The sequence below is a fragment of the Coloeus monedula genome (genome assembly GCF_965178545.1).
Source record: "Coloeus monedula genome assembly, chromosome: 3".
NCBI lineage: Eukaryota > Metazoa > Chordata > Aves > Passeriformes > Corvidae > Coloeus > Coloeus monedula.
The window spans coordinates 50,205,907-50,229,825 of NC_138783.1; the positions used below are offsets into that span (position 1 = coordinate 50,205,907).

The 23,919-nt window shown below is 40.3% G+C and overlaps 1 protein-coding gene across 4 annotated transcripts in view; it reads right to left on the reverse strand.

The window, feature by feature from the left end:
• STARD13 (StAR related lipid transfer domain containing 13) overlaps positions 1-23,919 on the reverse strand; it is a 289,969-nt gene that overhangs the window by 89,666 nt on the left and 176,384 nt on the right. The window contains exon 1 of one of the 4 annotated variants that reach the window (XM_082278695.1): positions 3,779-3,826. The exons of the other annotated variants lie outside the window; for them this stretch is intronic. The gene's annotated coding sequence lies outside the window, so the exon portion shown is untranslated. Of the gene's footprint in view, positions 1-3,778; positions 3,827-23,919 lie in introns of those variants that run through there. 4 annotated transcript variants of the gene reach the window in all.

The window sequence follows — 23,919 nt, forward strand, 5'->3', positions numbered from 1 at the left end:
TCGCTGAATGCCAGATGCCTGGGAAAGGGGGCAGCACTGAGACCAGGACTAGAGACACAGAGATCCAGCAACAAATTGTGATTTTGCCTCCCGTAAAGAACAGCTTAGGGCTACAATTTTCTTCCTCTGGTGATAAAAATGAGACTGGTGTACTCTGAGTGCTCAACTGTACTCCCAGGATAAGTACAGAGCTGGGTACAAACTTGTTTTCAACTTTCTAATTGCTGATTAACCCAGTAAAATGAAACCAAGCAAAAAGGTTTGTTTTCTCTTTCTTATTGTAGCAAGAAGGCTGTTTTAAACTGCAGTAGCTCCTTAATCACATTTCTATTACCTAATTTGCAAAAACCACAATTCTATTATCTTTCAAAAGAAACATACAGTTAACTCATACTATTGTCACTCATTCAAATTATATATAACCATTACACGCCTTTTTATATATATTTAGCACTTTTTTATCCTAAAAAAGAAATAAAACTTGAGCAAGATTTATTCCAAGTTTTTCAAATTAGTACTACTTCTTGCAGAGAGATGTCCCTAACAGAGTTGTTCTATTAAACTGTACACCACAAGAACTAAATTGGCTTTGAAAATGTGGCATTGTAGTTTTCCAAAGCTGAAGCCTAAGAAGAAGAAGCATTTCTTTGGACGTAATAAATCTTCAGTGATGAGTAAAACATGAAGGAAGCCTCTCTCTTCTTGAAATTCCTTTCTAATAACGTACTACAAGGCAGAGCTCCCAGCCTGTCATGTTACACACAAACATTTCATCAGAGTGGTTGAGAATGATTTGGACATGAGTCTGAACATGAGTTTGGGCCCTGGCATTACTTGCTCAAACCTGAATTAAATCATCCTGGGAGGGGAAAAGGCGTCAGAGAAGATCCTCAGCCTCCAAAGGCAAAGAACCACCCCCAGCCTGCCAATGCAGCCCTTCCTACCAAGGCATTGCTTCACTCAGAAGTTTTGGCTGCAAAACTTCTGCAAACCCGAGTCTCCAGCCAGTGTCCCTCACTCTTGTCCTGCCTATTCTCAGCCCATTGTTCCATTGCTGAAGACTGAGCATATCACACAACTGCAATTACCAGAGGATTTTGCAGCCTGCCTTTCCCACACAAGAGCGCTTCATCACTTTCTGCAGAAGATTAGTTTAGTGTTAGTTGCTTTGAAGATAATTGCTCAACAACAAATTCAGTTCTTAACCCTCATTTACATTTCCTAGAAGTTCTGTCAAGGTAGTGCCTTTGGGGCTGATGCTTTCTGGGCTTAATCTGAGTCCAAAGGTGATTTTCATGCATGTAAATGTAAATTGAAACCCTTTATTTATTCTCAAATCAGACATATATATGACATGATTTTCCCCAGGACCTCTATCCAAAAAACTCTGTAATTGCCCAGTATTAGGAAATATTTCCCAGTTCTCATTGAGCTCTAAGGAATACTCCAAGTTAGAAGAAAATCCTATTTCAGAGACATGAAAAAATGAAATAAGAAATAAAATTAATGCAGAATGGCATTGAGCTGCCTGATTTTCTCACTGGGGTTAGTGTGGGAAACAGAGTATCCAAAGCAAGCACTTAATTTACAGTCTGAGACACTCAGTTCCATCCCCAGCCTCTCTGACGGAGTTATGACAGCCTCTGGCTCTGCTCAGCACCCTACTTGCACCTGCCCCAGCATGTGGATGGCCTGAGCAGCATCTGGATCCTGGGGCCACCAAGCCCCATAAAGGTGCTCAGTCACCACACATTGTCAGAAAACGTTAATTACCCAGGTTTTCAACAATTCAGACTCCTGGGCATGTCAGCACCACAAAAATCCGTGTCCATCCTGGTATGATATATATACACATATATATATATACGTTTCACTTTCACTAAAAGGTGGGAACCGCGGTGTAAAATCTGGTTGTATTTCTTGCACATCAAACCCCTGTGTGGTGTGCTACAATCTGTTCACATTCAGGAGAGAGAGCCTTAACTTAATTATGGCAACTGGTGTGAGGAAATTAATGATCACTGAATACTGCAAAATAGAAATCAATACTTTTGTGTCTTTCCCAAATGGTCTATTGCTAGACAGATATTCATGGCTATATTTCTCTCATTCTGTGAATATTAATAAGGTAGCAAAGACTATATATATATATCAAAGCCTTGAAAACAAGGCTACTGCTAATGCAGGTCCTCAGCAGTAACACGTTATAGCTCCCAGCTGACTGATTTGTGGGATGCTAAGTAATAGCTACAGTATAATACAAGCCTTCATTTTCTATTCTGAAACTTGTTTACTTCTATTGCCATTTATTAAAGTACTGTCCAGCTATAATTAAAAAGGACAGGACAACAAAAACCTTTAGTACCTCCTTGCTGTGATAAGCGAGACGCTTAAACGAGAGCTTAGACACTTGACAGGCAAGTACAAATGGGGCTAAATTCACTTTGATGAGCTGTGTGACAGCTTCTTCCACAAATGAGACACAACAGAGAGGCAGGTCATTAGAAATTACCCTGCAATGGGATGACTGGCATGTACAGCTTTTGCAATCCTATTAAGCTGTTGCCACTGAATGAAAGCACCTGCTCATTGCAGGGGTAGGTAAGAGATGTTGTTTGTACCTGGTGTGGTGGGCTGCCTGTGCTTGAGACACCACACTAGGGTAAATACGCCCAATGCCTCTGGCCTGATTCAGCTTGGGCAGTGATACAGATCTTAAATGAATTTCTGGGCATGGAACTATTGCAAAATGGATTTAATGCTGAAAGCCTGTCTTACTCTATCTGTTCCACTGTGTTGTATCGTAACTTAATAAATCAGAAAGTCCAGAGATGACAAGCAGGTAAGCAGCCCAAAGGGTAAGTGTATATTGGGGTGCCACCTAATGCATGGGCTTCTAGGGTCCTGACATGGGGGCCCAGCGGAAAGAGGCCCCAGCTTGCTTCAACCTCTGACCAGGATATCTGATCCACATACGGGGTATTTGCCATAGTAGCTACATACCACATGACAAGTACACATGATGAAAATTCTGATTTTTTTGCAGTACCAGACTGTTTCTCAGATGCCCAGGAGTACCACTAGTGCCACTTTGTGACCTGTTTGTGTGTGATTATCAGGCATTCCTAGTCAGCCCTGGGCGTGGGCTTTCCATATGGTCATGAAGACTTCCCTGCTGCAGTACAGCAACATAATGAAGCAACTATTCACTTATGACTAAAGTCCATTGCTATTTATGCCCTAAGAATATTTTTGTCCCTATTACAGCGAAAGTGGAGACAAATGTTATATGATAGTCTCATTTTACCATCTAATGAAATTATATACCATGTTTTAACATGAGAAACCTAAATTTCCCACCAGGCAAAATTTTAATTGTTTTTAATTACTGAGTGTGGAAGAAATACTGCGTATGTACTCATACATAAGCCATATGTACATATCATTTGCCTCTGGCCTTGCTATGTTTTCAATTGCTGATAGTTATATCTTTCTTAGCATGTGCTCCTCCCGTCTGTTGTAACCAACTGTTGTTCCTAAGCCTATGCTCAGTTTGGAACCTACATTGACTCACCCAGTTGCTCAACATAACCTCCTTTGTTTGGGTGGAACTACACACAGTGCATGAAGATAAGGGTTAGAGCCATTACTGTAAGCTTTTGGAAGCACTGAAGTTATTTTGTCAAATGACTATTGAAAGCCTGAAGCAATGGTACTGTGGCTGCAATGCAAATAGCACTGTTCCCTGAGCTGACATGGGCTGATTTAAGAGACTTACTCGATGTGAGCAGATTTGAACTCGACAGGAAGTGCCAGAGCTTCTGGACAGATATGACAACATGAGATGTAAATGATGGCCTTGCAGAAGTGGTCTGTGAACTGGCAAGTCAGATGTCCATTAGGTGCAGCTTTCTGAGCAGATCCCACTGCCACAGCTGGACAGTTCCCCCAACTGCGCAGGTGCTTCTTGAACAAATACCACTTCCTGGTCTCAGGCCTTGTTTTGGGCTTTCTCTCATGCTGCATTTGAAAAATAGGGGAAAGCTCCCAGTCATAGGCTGAAATTCTCTTCTACCTATTTTTATAACCCAATTTTAAATTCAAAACTTGGAGAAATTTATATGAAAGAGATCTAGTCCACAAAGACTTCATAAGATTTTTTTGGTGCAATCAATGTTTAGACTGATTTCCTAAGGAAATGCTGCTGACATGGCCAGGCTTTGTGTTTTTGGTCTGCCTCCCTTTCTGTGTCAGGCTCCTTATCGCCTCCACCAATAACTTCGGAACAAATTGGCTGGTTTGACAGAGAGACAGATGGCTCAAAGGTATTAAACTCTTACAAGTTTTGTGAAAATAAGCAGCAGGGTAATGGAAAGAGAGCCTCTTAGTGGCTCACTAAAGAAAAGGCTTCGGCACAAATTCAATCCTTATTAAGCCAAAGAAAATCTGCACAAAGCTGAACCCCAACGTGCAAACTCACGACAAACAAGCCTTTGCTGGGGCTGGTGTTCATGAACTAGTTTGTGTTATCTATTGCAAAGCAAGCATCATCTTGTTTACTGTAGAAATAACAAGCTAAATTTTTAATAAGGACACTGCTGAGGCCGTTAATATGCAATGCAATGATATCCATTAAGAAGATACTGTAAACCACAAGCCTTGTTGAACTTACACACTGCCTAACTTTGACAGTGCATCTGAGAAAAGAATTCTATCAGTACTTAGGGCTCAGATTAAGATATTTGACATTGGCACATACATCTAACTTCACACAGGAGATTTGGCATTAAACAAATCGCACTTGGCACTTGTTGAACAACAGCCTCTTGAACATTCCCCTCACCACACACACATTGTCCTACAAAGAGCCTAGGTGGAAAAGGTCTGCACTTGAATGTGACAGGAAGCTTTGATCAGACAAATTAGAACAGGCTTTTATGTGTAGTTCCTGTCTCTACAGACTGTGTGTTTGATGGCAGTGTCCCTGCTGGAGACTCCTCTTCCATTATCGCTCACTGCATGATGCTCAGCTTACAAAGGACACTGCACTTCCCACTTTTCTTGCCTATTCAGCACCACTTAATTGTTATGAGGACACTTGGAATGTTGGTATTTTAATGCTTACTTACTTTTTAATTAAATGTTATGACCTATAACTATACCAGTCTCCTTCTTAACTTCTTAGCTAAGAAAGAAGAGGCATAAACCTGTATCTAGAGCTTTTAACCACATTTCAGTCTCAAACAGGGACATATAAAAAGTGTCAAAAGAAACAATGGCAACATCACACAGCACCGCATTCCCTGCTATAGTGGTACCAAGCAGTGGCAGTGAGGAAAACTGCAATTTCTGGGTGCATTTGAAGACAAAGGTGCCCACTGGCCACTAGTTCATCATACCTGGGTCTTCTCTCAAATACCCACAGGGTCACTACTTACTGACTTCTAACACCAAGGCAGCCACTCTTTGAACCTGTGACAGTTTAGTGATGGCACCTAACTTCTGGGTTGGGATGGTGTTCAAACCTTGCATCTGCACGGTTGCCTCTGGCTAACCTCAAGAGCCTTATGCAAAACTACTTGATGAATTCCTGGTTATCTTAATTGTCATGAGCGTGTAATCCCCTCACTGGTGCACTCCCTCTGTGCCAGACATTCCTGTCTGCATGCAGCTGTGCCACAGGAATTGCAACAGGCAACAGCTGCTGTCCCAGCGATCCCCCAGTGCTCATGATCTCACCATTCCTGTCTGGGGTCACAAGCCATTTTGTAATACCCCACAAATACCTCCTAGACTGGATCTGCATCACGTTGCAAGGAGGGCACAACCCACTGCAGAGCAAACAATCCATCTCTGTGCACTGGCTCTGCACCTGGCCATAGCTACAACAATCAGTAAGGAGGAGGGTGCACAGCCAAAACGATTACTGTGTTACCCAAAAGCTCAAGAGGGACAGCCACAGTGCCCCACAAGAAACTGCCACACGATTTACTGAAGGGTCTAAGGTGCTAAGAGCAGAGTGCTACACTGCCTCGAGTGCTGTCCTTGGGTGTCCACAGGGCAGAGCTGGATCTCCTGCATGGGTCTGAGCTGGGAAATTCAGAGGTGGAACTGGCAATAAACCTTGCAGGAGAAAAGAAGGAAACAGGTGAGTGACTGATGGACGCATTGTTGCTGGAGCACGTCCAAAATTCTCATGGGCAAAGTCCGCAGTACAAGAGTTTCTTCCATAGATGAGTTTCATCTTCTCCATGGCACATGGCAGAGTTATTTAGGGCATATTGACATATATGCTGCGTTTGTATAGCTGAATTGTGCTGTATTGCACGTGTCTTGGAACATACACGGGGTAGACAAGAATCCTTAATTCAGTCTACCTTCAGTGAGCCTTAATTCCACATGTATTATTATAGTGCCTAAATACCTAAAATTATGGGAGCATGCCCTCAAATGTATGATGTGGCAGTGTGGAGTTCCCAAGCAGCCACACTCCTGTGGGAATGGTCCGTTCTTGAACAAGCTACGGACAAGAAACCACACTTGTCTAAAGGAAAAAGAACCGACAACACACTGAATGAAGTAAATCATCATAACACTACAAAACTAGCAAATTTTCCTGATGCCAGTCTGGTAGTGTCCCTGCAGGGTCAGGCTGTTGCTAAGAACAGCACCTGGCCCCCAAAGGGACTTCTAGAGGGCCATGATGAGTTCCCCTCTATCAGGGAAGCCCTATTAGTATTGTCTTGCACTCTGTCCTGCTTTCCCAACTACCAGGAAATTTGTACTACAGCCTCCCCAAATGATACCACTTGGGAACATGCTAGTTTTGCTCATGAGTGTGTCTGCAGATGAGTGATCATCTCTCTGATTTGTAAATGTGCAGCAATGCAGGCTCCAAGTATAAAACTTGTATTTTTAACTACAGTTGATTCATAATGAAAACATTCCAAATCTGTGATTTTTAAAAAATCATCAGCTTACAGGCATATTTGCATTTCATTTTGTTTACAGAGTAGGGAGGCAAAATGAGAAGAAAAAAGGGTGAAAGGGGCAACTATACAAGCAGAAATGTACAGCCAAATTAAAATGTGCATACACACTGAAAAAAATGTAAATTTAGTAAAAAAAAAAAAAAAAAAAGAAGATTTTGTTCAGACAGCTTCTTTTTAATGATCAGTGATCTTATGCATGCTAGACTTCTGTCAAACATGTAAAGGCACATTGCTAGCATACTTTCTTAGCAGATTTGGAAGAGGGAGCATGTGCGGAGTGTGATAAGGAAAGGGAAAATAACAAAATGAAAATGGCAGTTACGGAAAGTTATCTCTGTGGGCAGATGCAAAACATAGGGCCAAAATCTGTGTTGTTATTTCTTATGGTAGAGAGTGATAAGGCAAGAAAGTAAAGCAAATAGAGGAAAAAAATCAGACTAGTAGATAGATAAGCAATTAAATCAAGAGCTTAGACCTGTTCTGAACCTCTGCATTTCCCAAACATGCTCAAAGAGCACTATGATATTACAGGCACATTGCAGTCTCCTATCTGCTGATTCACATGAAGTCCCAATATTTTTCTTTATGAATAATGCCAGAAGAATCTGGCTTTTCTCTTCCTAAGCACTCTATGCTTTGCTTGTGCTGATCTCTCTTGAAATGTCAACTTTACATTTCCAATATCCACAAAGAGATTCTTAATAAAAAGATATGATCTGCATTTCAGAAGGAGACCTTTAAATCCTTTAGCCCTGCCAGTTTCCAGGGAACTTTTGTTAAGAATGAAATACCCTGTTTAATAATTGCTTTCCAATAGTAATAAAGAGAGTTGCAAACATCAGTGGGCCACAGGTAACAAAGGCAGTACAATCCAGGCACAGGAAAAGGGGATTTTATCCAGGATTCTTGTAAACAAATGCAACAACAATTTAAAATATGTTCCGTACATAACCTTGCCATATTTTAATTAGATTTCCAACTAAGATACTCTGAAATGTCTATTTAAAATAATTCTGCTGAGTTATGACATAAGGACACATCAGAAATGTGCAAACAAATCCAATACACCCAGCTGCTTTTTTCCCTTTGCATTGCTTATGCAGCTACAGTCTTTGCTTTTAATTCAGTAACACTGCTGACTGACATTAAACAGAGCTGTACCATTCCTCACTACACATTCTTACCACCTATCTTGTAATAAAACCATACAAGCACAATCTTTTGGGCCAATGACCTGAACAAGTCATCCTTTAGTCACACGTTTACCAGACTCGATCCAAGGGAGCGAAGTGGCCGGGAACAAAACCAGCCCTTTTGGCAATAATGTGCATTTCAGCTGGATTCCATGTTCAGTGACACTGCCCAGCGCAGGGGCTGAGCAGCTTGCTGCTCAGTTCTCCAGTCCAGCACGCAGCTTACAGCTGCAGAAACAAGCGCCAGGCCTTGCCCCACTCACTCCGAGACTCCAGCCCATACTGCTTGTGCTGCCAGCACAAGAAATTTCATTCCGGTCTTCAATGGAGATAATTTTGGCTACAGTTTCAGTTCAGTTCAAAGAGGTGTTATGTGGTGTAGTTTTTAAATAAGGTCAAGGATTTCCCCCAGGGTACTCCATGCCAGCTACTGGCCCTGACTGATACCATCTCTCTGGTGTGCAGAGATGTTATGCACCTCACTGGTGCCACACCTGTCACCTTGCTACTGCCATGCCTGTACTCTTGACAATTCCTTTGAAAAGAACTGTAGGGGAAAGGCCCCATGAATTAAATAGTATCATTTCAGTGCCAGTATGACTTCTGTGTGTCTTTCTATTCTGGCAAAGCAGTGTGATCTAGTGTACTTGAACACAGCACTGGGGACTCTGGAACTGTAACTCCAGTTTCGCTCTCTGCTGCCATCTATACTCGATCAAAATCTTACGCTGTGTCCATCTTCTGATCTTCAAATTGCAGGAGCAGCTACAGATTCCACATTACAGAGATGCTACCAGAGTTTCCAAAGCTGCTGAACACCTGTCACTTCTGCTTACCTCAAATGGTCTGAGGAGGAGGGTCAGGGAGATTCAAAAAACCGCATCTTTAAGGTCATGCTTTACTTTGAAACCACCACTTATAAAAAATGGTAAACTTAATTATTTCTGCTAGACAGTGGGAACTTCTTCCAGTTTTTGATGTGGTACAAAACATATCAATTATTTTCTAGGTTTTCCAGATACATAATCACAGTGGACTCCTTATATTCTCAAGTCCTTAAGGTGTTTTAAAGTCAAAATATTTTAAGCCAATACTTCAGAGGTGCACTTTTTTTTTTTAAATAAGTGATTTACTTCATTATTAAAGCAAATAAAACTACTTATCTGGCTAAGCTAATTCCTGCAGTCCAGTTACTCTGATCATAAAAAAGAAATCTGTGATGGTCTTTGGCCTTTCAAATGCTTCCTAGAAAGAGAAAGCAATTTTTTTATATGTATGTTATCTGGGATATTCATTCTTCCTCTACTGACAGGAACTGGAACAGAGGATATTAAAAAAAAGTCGATAACAAAACTAGATGCCTATTTTTAGCTCCAAACTCTTCTGTTTTCATAGGACTAAAAAACTGTGTCGATTCATTTTCTTATGTGTACATCCCTGCAGTAGACCTGCATTTACTTGCCCTCCTTTACCTGAGTCATATTTGTAATCCTGGATAGATAATGGCAGTTTAAGTACAGCTATCTGTTGCCCGGGGCAAGACTAAGACTCAGAAGCCAGGGTGAAAAACAACATCTGATTCAGCATCCTTGGATATATTCGGTGGACTCCTATATCTCCTGCATTAGTGACAACAGTGACCCACCTTGTCTCTCTCCTTACCCCTCATTTGCCTTATATTTGATCTCAGTTGTGGCTTATTCAGTTGCTCTGCAGACGTGGCCTCACCTCATGCTGTACACTGGAAATAAAGATACTGGGAAGGGTGGAACAGACCTGCCACTCCTCTCTTATCTCACCATGTATCTCTTCTTTGCTCCAGATTTTGTTAGACTAATCTGCAGCTCCTCAGGCTGGGATAAAACGATTTAATTCAAATGGCATCAAATCATTGGACTTGACTGAATACACGTTAACAGCTTACCAAGACAAATCACAATTAATCAAAGCTATAAAGTCACTTTATTTTTCTCTGCTTTCATCCTATTTTCCTTTTTAAAGACTGCAGAAGAACCACAGGTTAGTTTCATTCAATGAATCATGGATCCGATACCGTGTATACTACAGAACTGGAAGGTCTACTGAGACTGACTTTGCAGCATAGTGCTTATGGCGCAGACCAGTGAAACTGGAGGTCATGGTTCAATTATCTGTGCTGATGTACAATTATTCATTTATATAAAATTGAAGTGGATAGATGTTACAAGTGAGAAAGGTTTACTGTTGTTTATGCCATAGGAATGTGGGAAAGATCTTGAACTTGGGTCATTCATATAGCATTAAGTACACCACAACCCATGGGCTGTTAGGGTGTCGTTATGGAAGGAGACAGAACAAGGAGGCTTGTCTTTAACTTGGTCTCCCATTGCATCCTTATAGCCAAACCAAGTAAGTGAATGATAGATAGATAACATGGGTGACAAATGAATGGATCACCAGTCTCACAGTTTTTGCTCAGCAGTACAAAGTCCAGCTGATTGTTGGTTACCATCAGTATCCCTGAGGCAATGATACTGGGCGGATACTGTTTAATGTCTTTAAAAAAACCCTGGATGATGAAATAAAGTACACTCAGCAAATTTGTGGATGATACCAAACTGTGGAGAAGTGGTTGAGATGATGGAGAGCTGCTCTTCAAAGTGACCTTGACAGGCTGGAGGAATTGGCTGACAGGAACCTCATACACTCCATATAAGCAAATGTAAAGTCCTGCAGCTGGGATGGAATAACCCTCTGCAACCCGGCAGACTGGGGTCAACTGGACAGGGGCAGCAGAAAAGTACTTCAGGGTTCTGTTGACAACCAATTGAACATGAATTTTCCCTTTTGGCCAATGATCCCACCCTCACACTGGGCTAGTGCATTAGGAAGAATGTAGCCAGCGGATCAAGGTACCTGATTGCTTCGCTGTCACCCACGCTTGTGAAACTACAGGCTACACTGTTCATTTTGGGGTTCCCCAGCACAGGGACATCATGGGCATATCACAGCAAGCCCTGCAGGGGACTGAAGCACTTGACATAGAAGGAAAGCCTGGCAGAGCTGGGCTTGTTAACCTTAAGAAGAAAAGGCTAAGGCTAGGAGAGGTTATTGATGGCTTCATCTATTTAACAGGAAAGCAAAGCCAGGGTCTTTTTAAAGGTATACCACTGTAGGATGAAGGGCAACAGAAACAAGGTTTCAGAATTTTAAATCTAATTAGACATAAGAGAAAGGAAAATTCACCATGAAGGTGGTCAAATAACATCACAAATTGCCCAGAGCAGATGTGGAAATTGCATGTCAGTCCTTGGAGATACTCAGAACTAAACCTGACAAGGTCCTGAGCAACCTGATCCAGCTGTCCCTGCTCTGAGAAGGAGCTGGACTGGACTCCCCAAGTGTCTCTTCCAACCTAAGTTACTCTGTGATTCTGTAAAGTTCTCGGTCTTCTTGCCTGGGCAGTTCTTGTACATTGAAGTTTTGGAGGGTTTAGGATGTTTCAGTGAAGCAGACAAATCAAATGAGAAATCATGGTTTCTGAACATGAGACTACAACCAGGATTATTTCTTGCACTTTGTGGTGCTACTGGGATGCTCCTGCACGTATTTTTTCTGCAAACTAGAGCTATTTTTGTTCAGCACAGTGTTTTTCTCTGCTGGGGATCTGAACTCTGGGTCTCTAAGACAAAGGAAAGGAATTTGTGCCTTACACAGCTGGTGTGAAGTCATTGTGTGACCATATGGACACAGCCTGAGCGAATGTCACCTGAGTCCTACTTAAAACCAGAACCTGAACTGTATTTCAGTAGATTGTAGTTTGATTAAAAACAGACTGGGTGAAAACTCAAGTCCAAAAGTCAATAGTAATTTCAGTGAAATAGAACTATGTGGAGTCTCACGTATATTTTTAATCCATATTGAAGAACTTCTTAAAATGTCAAGAGTCCACTCTGCTGAATGTAACATTTCCCTCCAGGTTTAGCTTCAGAATGGAAACCATCAAATCTCTGTCAATCTCTCATGTGAGCAAGAAATGGTTTAAAATTGCCTTGGTGCCAACAACACATTTTACAGATTGCCTGATACCTTTTGTACTTTTTCAGTGCAAAATTAAAATAGATCACAGAGAATATAAGGTAATGGAAAATCGAGTTAATCACAAATTTTCCATTTTAGAGAAGATGCAAGCTCAAGATACATTGAAAGAGTCTGTCATACCTATGTGTCTTTCTAAACATTTCTGAAGCATAAATGTCGCATGTATTTATTAGTGTCTCAGACTGAAGAGTACGCTAGTGCCATTCAAAACAAACTCTGCTCAATTTTGCAATAAACAGAATTGCAGCATCTGATTTGACAAATGCCACTGCCATAAAGATCTCCACTTCCACTAATAAAAGGATGATGTGTAAAGATTTTTGTTTAAATCAGCAAATTAATTTGTAAGTTTTTCATTGCTCTAAAGTTGCATTAATTGTTACTCAAAGGCAAGAAGTCAAATTTTACACTTACACAAATGCTAAAACCCCAACAACAGGGAATTTGATTATTTTTAGCAGATAGTTAAAAAATCATGGCAGTTCAATATTTTAACTCCTGGTACAAGCTATTTGCACCTCTTAAATACTAATCCTGGTTTTAAATAATTTTTTTTATAGCTTAAACAAAGAAGCAAACCTAAATTCAGTATGAATTACATCAGTAGCTAAGTATCTAACAAGAAATTAACATCACTATAAATCTATTTACATTTTACAATGATTATTTAGGACAGCTGAGCCTCATATATGCTGAAAGAGTATGTCAGCATACAGCAGCTGCTGATAATAACCAGCATGTGTTGGCAGGAGCTTTTTGTTTTCTGAAGGTAATTAAAACTTGCTATAGTTTTCCAGCTGCTACAGAGTCAATAAGGAATACTTTAAAAAAAGGAGTGGCGCATTTTTGATTCACTTTAAATGGATTGTGGCTATGTCTACTGAATATTCACTAAAGACAATTATTCTACAATTTGGGGTTTTCATAAGTTTTCTAAAAAACAAGCTATATGGAGATAGTTTAGACCAGAAAATTTGTCTGCTTCAGGTGCTCAGGAGGAAGAAAGCATTCTGGTAACAGAAATGTTTTGCTAATCAAGAAAAGATACTCAACTACTTGTGTCCTTATCCTTAAAATTCTGTGTACTATATATTCAGATGGCATTTTAAAAGCTCCGTTTGTTGGTCTCAGCATAGTTTTTCTGAAAATTTTCTGTTCTTAGAAACATTCACTGGCACCACGGAGCTGTAAAAAGCCTTGCCAGTGTGGGAGTCAGTGGCTCTGCAGAGCTACCATGAAAATGCCAATAGCTTTATACTGATCCTCATTGAAGACTCAAGATGGGGGATTTTCCAGGACTTCGGACCACAGTCTTCCTCCAGTTATCACATGACATCACACCTGGTGGCTGGTGAAAACTGTCTTCCTGCTTGTACAACAACTTTTAGGCCCCATGCCCAATAGAGTCCAACAGCAATACAGCATCTTTCTTAACCAAAGTCTTCCACAGACATGGTCCAAACCACAACTTTCTAGAACAATGCAACTTCAAAGGTCTGAGACATTTCTGAGTAACACCTAATTACTTAGCTGAAGTTAACCAAGCAAATGGTTTCTTGAATAACCTTTGTGTGCTTCGTTATGAAAAAATAATGGGTTTGAATCAAAGACACTGGTATCAGGGCACGACCAGTCCAAAATACCTGTTTGTCCTATCACTATTTGGCCCCTGGCCTGGACTAGCAACGATGGGAGGTAGCAGTGTACAACAGGGCTAATGGAAACCTAAGTGACCTCTCCTTGCAGCTCTCATTGGTGGTGGCTTTCAGTAAGCACCTGAGGTGGAAACTGGTTTGCACTCTCCAACTAAAAAGATAATCCAAATAATGGAAAAGAAACCAAATTTCCCACAATGACAGTCCAGTTCTCTCACCCACTTTGACAAGCTCTGGATGTCAGAGGCCAGACTGCAGTCCTGAAATATGGATCATCTGCTTTGTCAGTCTTAAAATAGACTTTCACTACCCAATATTAGAGAAAATAAGTATTACCGAAACAAAATGTAATTTAATTTTTTCTTTAGCAACTGCAATTGTTTCCTTTTAAACTTCAGAGGCCAGAACTAATGAATTGATCTTCAGATAAGAGGCCACTTGAAATAGTAAGACTTTCAGCAAAAAACACTGCCATTATGCACCAGGGAGCTGAAACGCTTATTATGCAATTCAGTGAGAACTCAAAAGACACACAGCATTCGATATGACTGGCAGCAGCACCGTCTAAAAATAGCTCTGCATAAAAGGGAATTAAAATGTCACCGGAAATCTTTTCCTCCCTTCAGAAGCTGCTGGTAAACAGACCTTTCTTAGTCTGAACTGACAACTGCCCCATGTGCAAGTGCAAGGGCACCCCCTCGCCTCCTGCTGGCACCAATGGGCCTTCCACAGGATGTCAGGGCTGCAAGCTGCTGGGGAGGGATGGCCTCGGGGTGAACTGCAGCCAGGTATCTCCTCAGGTAGCACCACTGATGTGATGTCTGATCAGTCATCACCGAAGACAGCTCCCACTTTCAGCATAAAGCACTGGATGAAGACGGAGCAATCCTGGCCATGAATCAGTGCCTGTATTATTTGATCCAGGCTGCAGCACTCATGCAGTAGTATGAAATGCAGCATTTGCTGCAATGGCTTAGGTTTTGGCAAGGGTGTCTAGTTCTAGTGCAGAATCAGCGGTTTGAAGGATAAAAAAGTTTTGGAAAAAGTATTCTGGTATCTCAGTCTGTTTATTTGGAAGGAGCTTTTAAGACAGATATAGACTGATGCTTGCTGAATTTAAGAGACAAGAAACTCCTTTTAACTCTGGGTAAGACCTAGGCAGACTGCCACACTTTTAACAAAGTGAAGCTGACAGAATGGCAGTTTTAAATGTCCTCAGAAATATACACAAATATAGCTGCAAAAATGAAAGGAAAAAGGAAAAAAATAAAAGCCAAGGACTTACTGCCTCACCCTCTATGCCAAGCACTAACTTTTGGATTTCACATTATCCCCTTCGGATAAATGTTTGCAGGAAGAGAAAGCCATTACCTCTGAAGTTACAAAATGATTAGATATTCAGCTGCCACCATCAGATGCAATTAAAGACACAAAACTTAGATTCATCCCACAGAACATTAAAGTTTGCCAAGTATATTATGAAAAAGCCACATTGAGTGGCTCTGAGAGTCTTGTCCTGTCCAGACTCCCACTCCTGTATCAATTGGAGACTAGGGAAAACTAAACATTCTGTGCTTCCTGATGCTGAAATGATGGAAAAGCATTGTGCCTTTCACACAAGTCCTGCCCTTGTGCCATCTGAGTGTTGACAGAGATACTGCTTCCTCTTCAAATCTAGTCATCTTATGTCTTTTGTCCCTTTTCAAATCTTGGGTCTTTTGGAAGGATGCTCGATGATGCTGCAGTTATTGGGATCAGCACTATGATCTAATTATTTGGAAAGGTTTTTGCAAGTTCTGATCTTACGCAGACTTGGGATACTGATTTCAAAAGGAGAAGGATGGGGTTGTGGTTAGCTAATATGAACAGTCTGTTTCACAATATGATATAATGAAAATTACTTAAGTACTTGGCTTTTTAACAGAATTTATTTCTGCATTTTTGCAGGAATGGAAAGGCACTTAATGACAGGATACATCTACTTTTGTGTACTTCCATCAGAAACTTCAAGCATTAAAAATTTTATTACCTCTTTTGAGGGGCAAGACTACAGAAACTTTAATATTGGATCTTTAGACCTTGTGAGCAAGGTTTCTCCTCATTTTGCACCTTCTGTGGCAACAGCAAGGGGGGCTTACAGTTACACGGCTAAATGAAACACAGACTGATTCTGGCTTTTTGGTCGAGTGGCATCACTCAGTTCATGTCCTCACTACCTACAACTAGTCCTGTCTGAGGCTTAGTCTGAGCTGAACCAGCTGGAGAAAAGAAAAACAGAGCCAGAGAATCTGCTCAGCAGCCCAGGGGGTACTTCAAGCTCACCTCTCTTCCCTCTTATTTAGCAGCACAGATATGGCCACTCACTCAGAGGGACATTTTACTGCTCTAACAACACAGGAACACGATGTGTTAACACCTAATATCTGCAAGCAGGAGTTTCTGGATAATAATGTGGATAATGGACATTGAAGTAAAGGCCCAAAGGATACAGGCAGCAAGGAAGGGGAAAGCGTTTTCAGAGATCTAGGGAAAAACCACATGGTTCAGCATGGGGTTTGGAAAAGCAGCAGTTCCTTGCAGAGAAATGTTATAGAGGAGTAAAAGCTGTACTGTCATCCTCAGCTCCCACCCCATTCAGCAGTAAAAGCTGTACTGCCTTTTCTTAAAGCTGAGGGTGTCGTATTTTCCCGCAAATGTGATTCCAGGAAGGAAGCTGAGAAATCTCCCAGAAAATGGCAGGTCTGGTGGGTGGTGGATGCCAGCAGCTGTGTGTTTGTGACTAAAGAGGATAAAAGCTAGAATTAAATTAGAGATTCCAGTTTGAACTTACTGCTTTTACCCATATTCTAAATGATTCAAGTGATGGAAGACTAGAAACAAGCACAGCACAATCAATAAAATAAACAAACCATGAAAGACACTAGTGACACATTAAGGGGGGAAAAAATCAGATACCCTTTAGGCCATTTGCACGAAAGGAAAGAGATGACAAAAAATATATAGAGATTTTGGTTCCAAATCCTGAAAACTTTGCTCACACAAACAGACCTTCCTCCAACCACAATCTGATTAAAAGAGAGCACAGTCATTGCCAAAGGCCTGTAACATCTAGCTCATTAAAACAATACCAGTTGACATTATTAGGATGTATTATTTTGCTCCTTTAGTACAGGGGAAGATTCATCTGAGTAAGTAGCAGGGCCGAGTCCTTCTTTGGCAAAGGGCTTTGACTGGAAAGCAAAATGTCTGGTATGTTCCAGGCAGGCAGCTTCCACGCCTGGCAGATGGTATTTACTTAAGATGTACTGCGCAGCCCATATTTTAAACCAAGTTACTTTGCTGAGTTTACCTAACTTATCACAAAGACAGAAACTTTTGTCCATCTCTGTGTCTGTATTAGTCAAAATCCCATGTATTCTGAACTGCTACGGGGTGATTGTTTTCTTCTGGCAGAATTAAACTCAGTCCTGTAACAAATGAGAGGTGAAAACCCACAAGATGTTTTCAAACTGAGTCACACACATCCTTTTCAGCCAAGCTATAATACTCCCAAGTCCTCTGAATCATGCTGTCTGCTCTTCAACAGCTTTTAAAAAGTCCAGCTCAAGGTACTCAAGCCGTCCTCTCTCCCACCATATTATGTTGTGCTCAGCTGACCCGTTAAACTGAATCTGAAAGGGGAAACTCATCAGGTTTTTAAGCAAAAGTGCACCACAAGGCACAAAGACGAGGGTTTTCTGACTTGCTCACATTTCTATATCTATAAAATGAGTATAAATAAGAAATGACACAGCTAGTATATACTGGATCAAGCTCACAGGACATGTAATTTAACATTTTACCCTCAAAAGCGCTATTACAAGGTGCAACCAACTCAACTACGGACAACTGTTTAATAACCTAGTTACAAGGGTCCTGTTTTCTCAGTCCCTTAGGCACTAATCCAAACATATGTGATGCCCTATATGAAACAGCTCATATATTTGTTCAAGTGCAATTAAACATCTGAGAATATCATATGATAGGAGTAAGATAAAAACAATGGTGAGGCTAAGACGCTATCAATGACTACACAGCTTGCATTTGAATAAAAATTAAAAGTACATAGCTATCTATTGCCAAGAAAGAATAATAATATCTGTTTGGAACCTAAAACTGCAGATTTTTAAAATTAACATTTACAGAGCTCATGGTACAAATACTGCACTTTATTTTCAGGGATTTCTGTATAAATACAGACATAAGGAAGCGAGTAACAAAAATGATACGTACATATTATCTTTATTTTTGTGAGTCATTTCCATTTTACTTCTGTTATGCAGCATTTTAAATACCACAGTGACTTATCACTTCTTCTAAATTTAAACTAATTCCCCTCCTGATTATTATTACTCTACTGATTTATTTATTGAGCATAAATCCTGCATTTATTGGCTTAAATGTCTTTTAATATTACTGTCTCTACTTATACGATGGGGCTAATATGAAATTCAGTCTCCTCCATGATCAATACAAAATATATACAGCACAACTACAGCTGTTCATTTCACAATTCCAAAACAAGAAGGCCTCAAGTTAAGATTTCACCTTGGCTGAAATCCTGCTTTCAGTGAAATTGAGAGCAAAAGTCTCCTAACTCAAAAGAAGAGCAAAGATTTACTTCTTGGTGTCCAACCTGCACATATCAGCTGAAGTGCCACTGACACTTTGAGGCTGTGAAACTTTAAGGCCAGAAATAGCCATTATTACTGAAGCCAATCTCCAGTACCACACAGGTCATTTCTAGTTACATGCCACACAGGTATTTCCTGATAACTTCAGTTTTTGAACCTTTCTGCCAGGTAGTGGCTCCAGTGAAGGTTTCTCCCTTTTAAATGTCCTGTTGTTTATGAAGTACAACTTTTTAAAACTTTAATTAGCTGGACTGCACTCTTATACATCAATATTTTTTTTAATATAAACACATCTCAAGGCACTCTGAGCTTATAAATACCTCTCAGGATGCTCACTACTTTTTTTTGTGTTGAAGTTTCACACAAGTACTTCAACCATTTCAGAGTACAAGTACATAATAAAAATATTTTTAAAGAAATCCTATTATTTAATTGAAGAACTCTAGTTTCTCCAAGTCTAGGTCTAAGAACTTGAGGAAAGAGTGTGTAAGGAATAAAAGATGGTGAGGAAGCTTCATGTGACATAGGGTCTCAGTTTCTAAGGGACCTTAGAGAGTGTATGAAACAACCAACCCAAAGATCCCTCTGCTGTGAGCACACGCCTGCCCCACATGTATCTGACAGTGGACGGGGATGGACCATGTCCCAGCTGAGGTCTGCAAAGCAGCTCTGCAGCTAAGGATGTTCCTCCTGGTGCTCCAGGCAACCCCAGACCCAATTCTGTCCTCTTCTGCATGCCTGGGCTGGAGCGTAGACACAGAGGCACCACGAGAGGAGGCACCAGGGGCTGAAAAGGGGCTACAAACTGCTGCTGCCCTGACTTACTGGCTTACAGGCTCAAGAGGCAGTAGACCACCAGCACTGGTCAGAGATGACATACGTGAGGTGTTCGTATCATTACCACCATGGCTGAATCTTTTTGGTGAATCTTTTATTTTCCTGTGTTCAAACAGTGAGGTTTAAACATGTGTAGGTAAAGTGGCCAGCATCCAGAACATGAGAAATGCTATGGTTCAGGTTGCCTGAACACCCTTATTTTGTCCTCTTTGTATGTCTGACCAAACTCACAGTCTTTAATTTTTTAATTGTATCTCATTTCCCATCCCGTTATCCATACCTGTGTGAGTACCAGGAATTTGATCCAGGCTTTTTTAATGTAGCCTTTGACTGCAACATTTTCACCTACATGACTTCCCTGTTCTCCTTTTGAATATGAGAGTATATTATAGCTTATGGTACACTAATTGTTGAAATTTAAGTCACTTGAATTGCATAATTATTTCCAAGTCACTTGCATACCTCTGTAACACTTTCCACAAATTCTGGTCATGCTTGAAAAGGGAAGAATTAAACACACTGAACTAACTCCAAAGGAAAGACTATAAGACAAAAAAGTGCATTTGTTTGCACTTCTAAAACTCGCTCAAACCAGACAAATCCAGGTGACCCAAAGGTAATAGTAGACATACAAGATCAAAACTGAAATTACAACACCTAAGAGTATAAAACATCTGCTGAGTGTTGAATGGAGAGTTTGCCTTGAAAAGTTGAAAGTCTGATTTAATACCGCTCCATCGAACAATTTTCCTCAACTGCTCTTGCCTGTGGACATAAATTGAGACAAATTACAGAGCATTACGCACTGTGGGCAGGAATTTACTCCCTGAGAATAGGAATTTGTCTTATTTTCATTTGTTTCTTCATATTATTGTCTTAGTGGATGTGCAGGTTAAGAATCTAATTTTACTGAAGATGAAAGGGAACATTTCTTTACCAGCCTGTCTGTGCTGGGGCAGACATGGCTTCATTCACCTTGACTTACACTCTACCTGTACTGCACAGGCAATGATTTCAATTTAACATTTTCAGGGTACAGCCTCAATTCCTCATTACTTTTTACCTACAGCTACTTTTTATATTTTCTGTTCTGCCATGTACTGTGAAAGAAATAACAACTTTGTGACTCATGTAATATAAATTCTTGAAAGTCACCACCTTATTTATTTACAGAAAACATGAGTAATCTTCAATGAATTCTCATACAGTTACTGCATACAGAGTTTGAATAAATACCTCAGACCAAGCATGCTACACCCTGTTCCTTTATGCCGAGGCATGTGTCCCCTTCAGTGTGGAAACTAACGGGCTTCTGGGGGAAAGGGAATCATCAAAAAGATCACATCTTGAAAATACCTGTTTAGTATCAAACAGATAATTACTACTCACATTCACAGGCCACTTCATAATTCTGCCTCAAGGAGTTGGTGGTGTACATAAACCAAATATTTAGGACTTTCAAATTATGATCTGATTGAAATAACAGTCTGGTTCCTGTCATTTCCCTTGTGGTAATTTTCTTTTTAGAAATGATTAAATAGTATAATTCCTCTAATGACTCATTTAGTTTATTTTTAACTAACACCAAAGGAAAATACAAAGGAAATAGTCTTCAGCAAATGTGTTTTTTAAGAAGGAAGAAAAGCTGTATGTGATATGATAAATTAGCATAGTTTAGAACAGTACATGCAGCTAATGACTGAAAAGATAGCAGTATATGCAACAATTTGTATCACACTGCATTACTGACCAGGAATGGAAGCTTTGACTGCTTTATACATTGTAAATGTTGTGATTTTGTAAAATATTCCTTCCACTAAGGAAAAAATTTCCCTGATATAACAATCCTACTGTAGGTGCCTCCAGTCTGAAAACCAGCAAGTGAAAAATAACTGGGTAAGAAGTAGAGAGCAGGTATTCAAACAGGCCCTAAGGCAACTTAGCACTTAAACATGTGGCAGATCTGTTTTCAGCAAAGCAATTAACCAGACAGGATTCACCATTCCAGCAATCTTAAAATGCAGGCTGGATCTTTTTCTAAACATATGCTACAATTCAAATTATTAGACCGGAGAGGTGCTAACACAAGAATTGGGGTAACTATGCTCAAATACTTTGTCTTAATGGCCTTAAAATGCATGACTCAAAGATACACAAATTCAAGCAACTAAATAATGATTTACATGCTTTACTCAACTGGATGACTGAAAGCAAGTTTTGGTTCTCATCTTGCATCTCCTGATCTACTTTTCAATATATTATTGACAAGCTTCTCTGTGGCACTCTGCTAGTTATGAATCCCATTTGTTAATGGAGTAAAACTCATTCAGCTCTAAAAGCACAGACTGGTAACTACACCCATATTACACTACTCTTCCAGTACCCTCTGGGACAGGGGTGGGGACTGAGCCAGTACCCTCACACTGCTTACAGTTTGAACAAAGCAAGCAGAGAGGGTGACATGCTGACCCAGCAAAACTTCGTGAAAGTCTTGTGAGGGATTGATGGATCTAGGTTTTTCATCCAGAGTGCAAACTGGAGGTTTCAAATTGAGTCATATTAGCTAGGCTTAGATTTTTTGGTAATGCTAACACAACTATTTGTATCAAAATTATTAGTCATTACTTGGGGCACTGTAGAAAAAATGCGTGCCTTGGTTTTGCACTAGATGTGTGTCTACCTATTATGGACTCACAGACAGCCATCAGCATCTATCTGCATACGTAATTTCCCTATTGCTAATGAACTGACACTTGACCAACAGTGTCCCCAGAATACATCAGTAAAAGAAATGAAGAAAGCAACGATGTATTCTCAGTGACCCAAAACACATAAATATTTCATATACTGAGCAGTAGCACACATCGCATGATCAAGGTACTATAAAAATATAATTTCCACAGCTCTGTGCAGAACAGGTTGGAAAGCTGTGAAAGAGGAGCAGAGGTCATTCACCACAGACTGACCATCCATGCAACAAGCTGCAGTAAGAAAAGTTACAACTTTGAAACTCCTCACCATGCAGCTTCTCCAAAGTCTCAGCACCACTGACTGGCTTTGGCAGCCCTGGCTGTCCCAGACAGATTACAGGTTACAAGGGGGAATGTTAAACTGCACCATGGCAGGTAGAAGAGGTGTGTTAATCCACCATATCCTCAGTTAATGCTGTTTGAACACTAAGTTGGTACTAGCACTGCACCCAAAACATTTTCAAATAAACTTGTAGAGAAATAAATTACTCTTTCTTTCCATTCAATCGAGGCCATACACTGGGTACACAGAGTGACATAATATCCTTCCTGAAATCAGAGCTGCAGTGAGGACCGGTATCCTTCAAACAGGACCAGTTCCTGAGACTGCCTTGCAAACAACCACATTTTCCTAATTGCCACAGAAACTATCTTTTTCATCTTTTTAAACCTGGCCAAAGAATTACACATTGTTTTCTTTATAAATGCAATAAAATTTCATCACTATATTCTGTACTTCTGCCAGAGTTTGACAGCCGCAGATACAGAGAATCTTACTGGAAAGCAACACACAGAAATAGCCACTCCATTTAACTGCTGCTGGTCAAAACCTCACATCAATTTCTGTGATATTTGTCAGATATGACCGTAAATGATGTTATCTCTATGCCTGCCCCTAGTCAGCAGAGTCAAATACCTTTTTGTAACCCGTCCAGCAAGTGACTGTTATCATTAGGAATTTTTTTTTTTTTTCCAGCATGACATTTTCTGCATGTCAGACCACATCCACTTTGGAAACTGGTGTTCTTGAAAACAGGACTCCGTACAAAACTATGATCAATACAAAACTATGTATTGATTTTCTTTTTAATCAGGAAAAATCGGTACAGTTGGTTAGGGTTTTTATCTTTGCATTAGCCATTCTGAAGATGATTTTAAATTGCATGCACAGGCCAAAGGATTTGTTCTGAGGCCAATTTGCATTTAGCTTTAGTGCCATAGACAGACACTCAGAAATGAACAAATCAATATATTTGTAATGACTGCTTAGATAACTGCTTAAGCAGCTGCAGAAAGCCAAGTCAGCAATTATTTTTAAGGAGATGTGACAAGTTTTCTAATCCTCTGACAGTTACACACACTTGTTTTCAAAAGATGTCATCCCAGTTGCCTTCTTCCAGTCCCACCAGACTTCTGCTTCTTTTTTAATTGGGTGACCATCTATTCTCCTTTTGTGGGTTACCATGGGCAGGTTTGACCTGTAGCAATCAGAGCAGATGAACTGGTGCCAGTAACTGCTCAGACAGTCAGACAAGACGAAGTTCAGCACCTAAGATACCACAGTAGTTTATGATTAAAAGGCAATTTAGTTAAATAGCTAATCATGCACTAGTGTCTGTCTCGTGGTTTTCGGTGTATGTATGCATGTGTGGAAACAGAGAGGTATGAATGGCTATTTCAAACCCCGTCGTTTATAACACCGTCTCTAGCCAGGTTAGTTTGGAATAGCGACAGGAAAC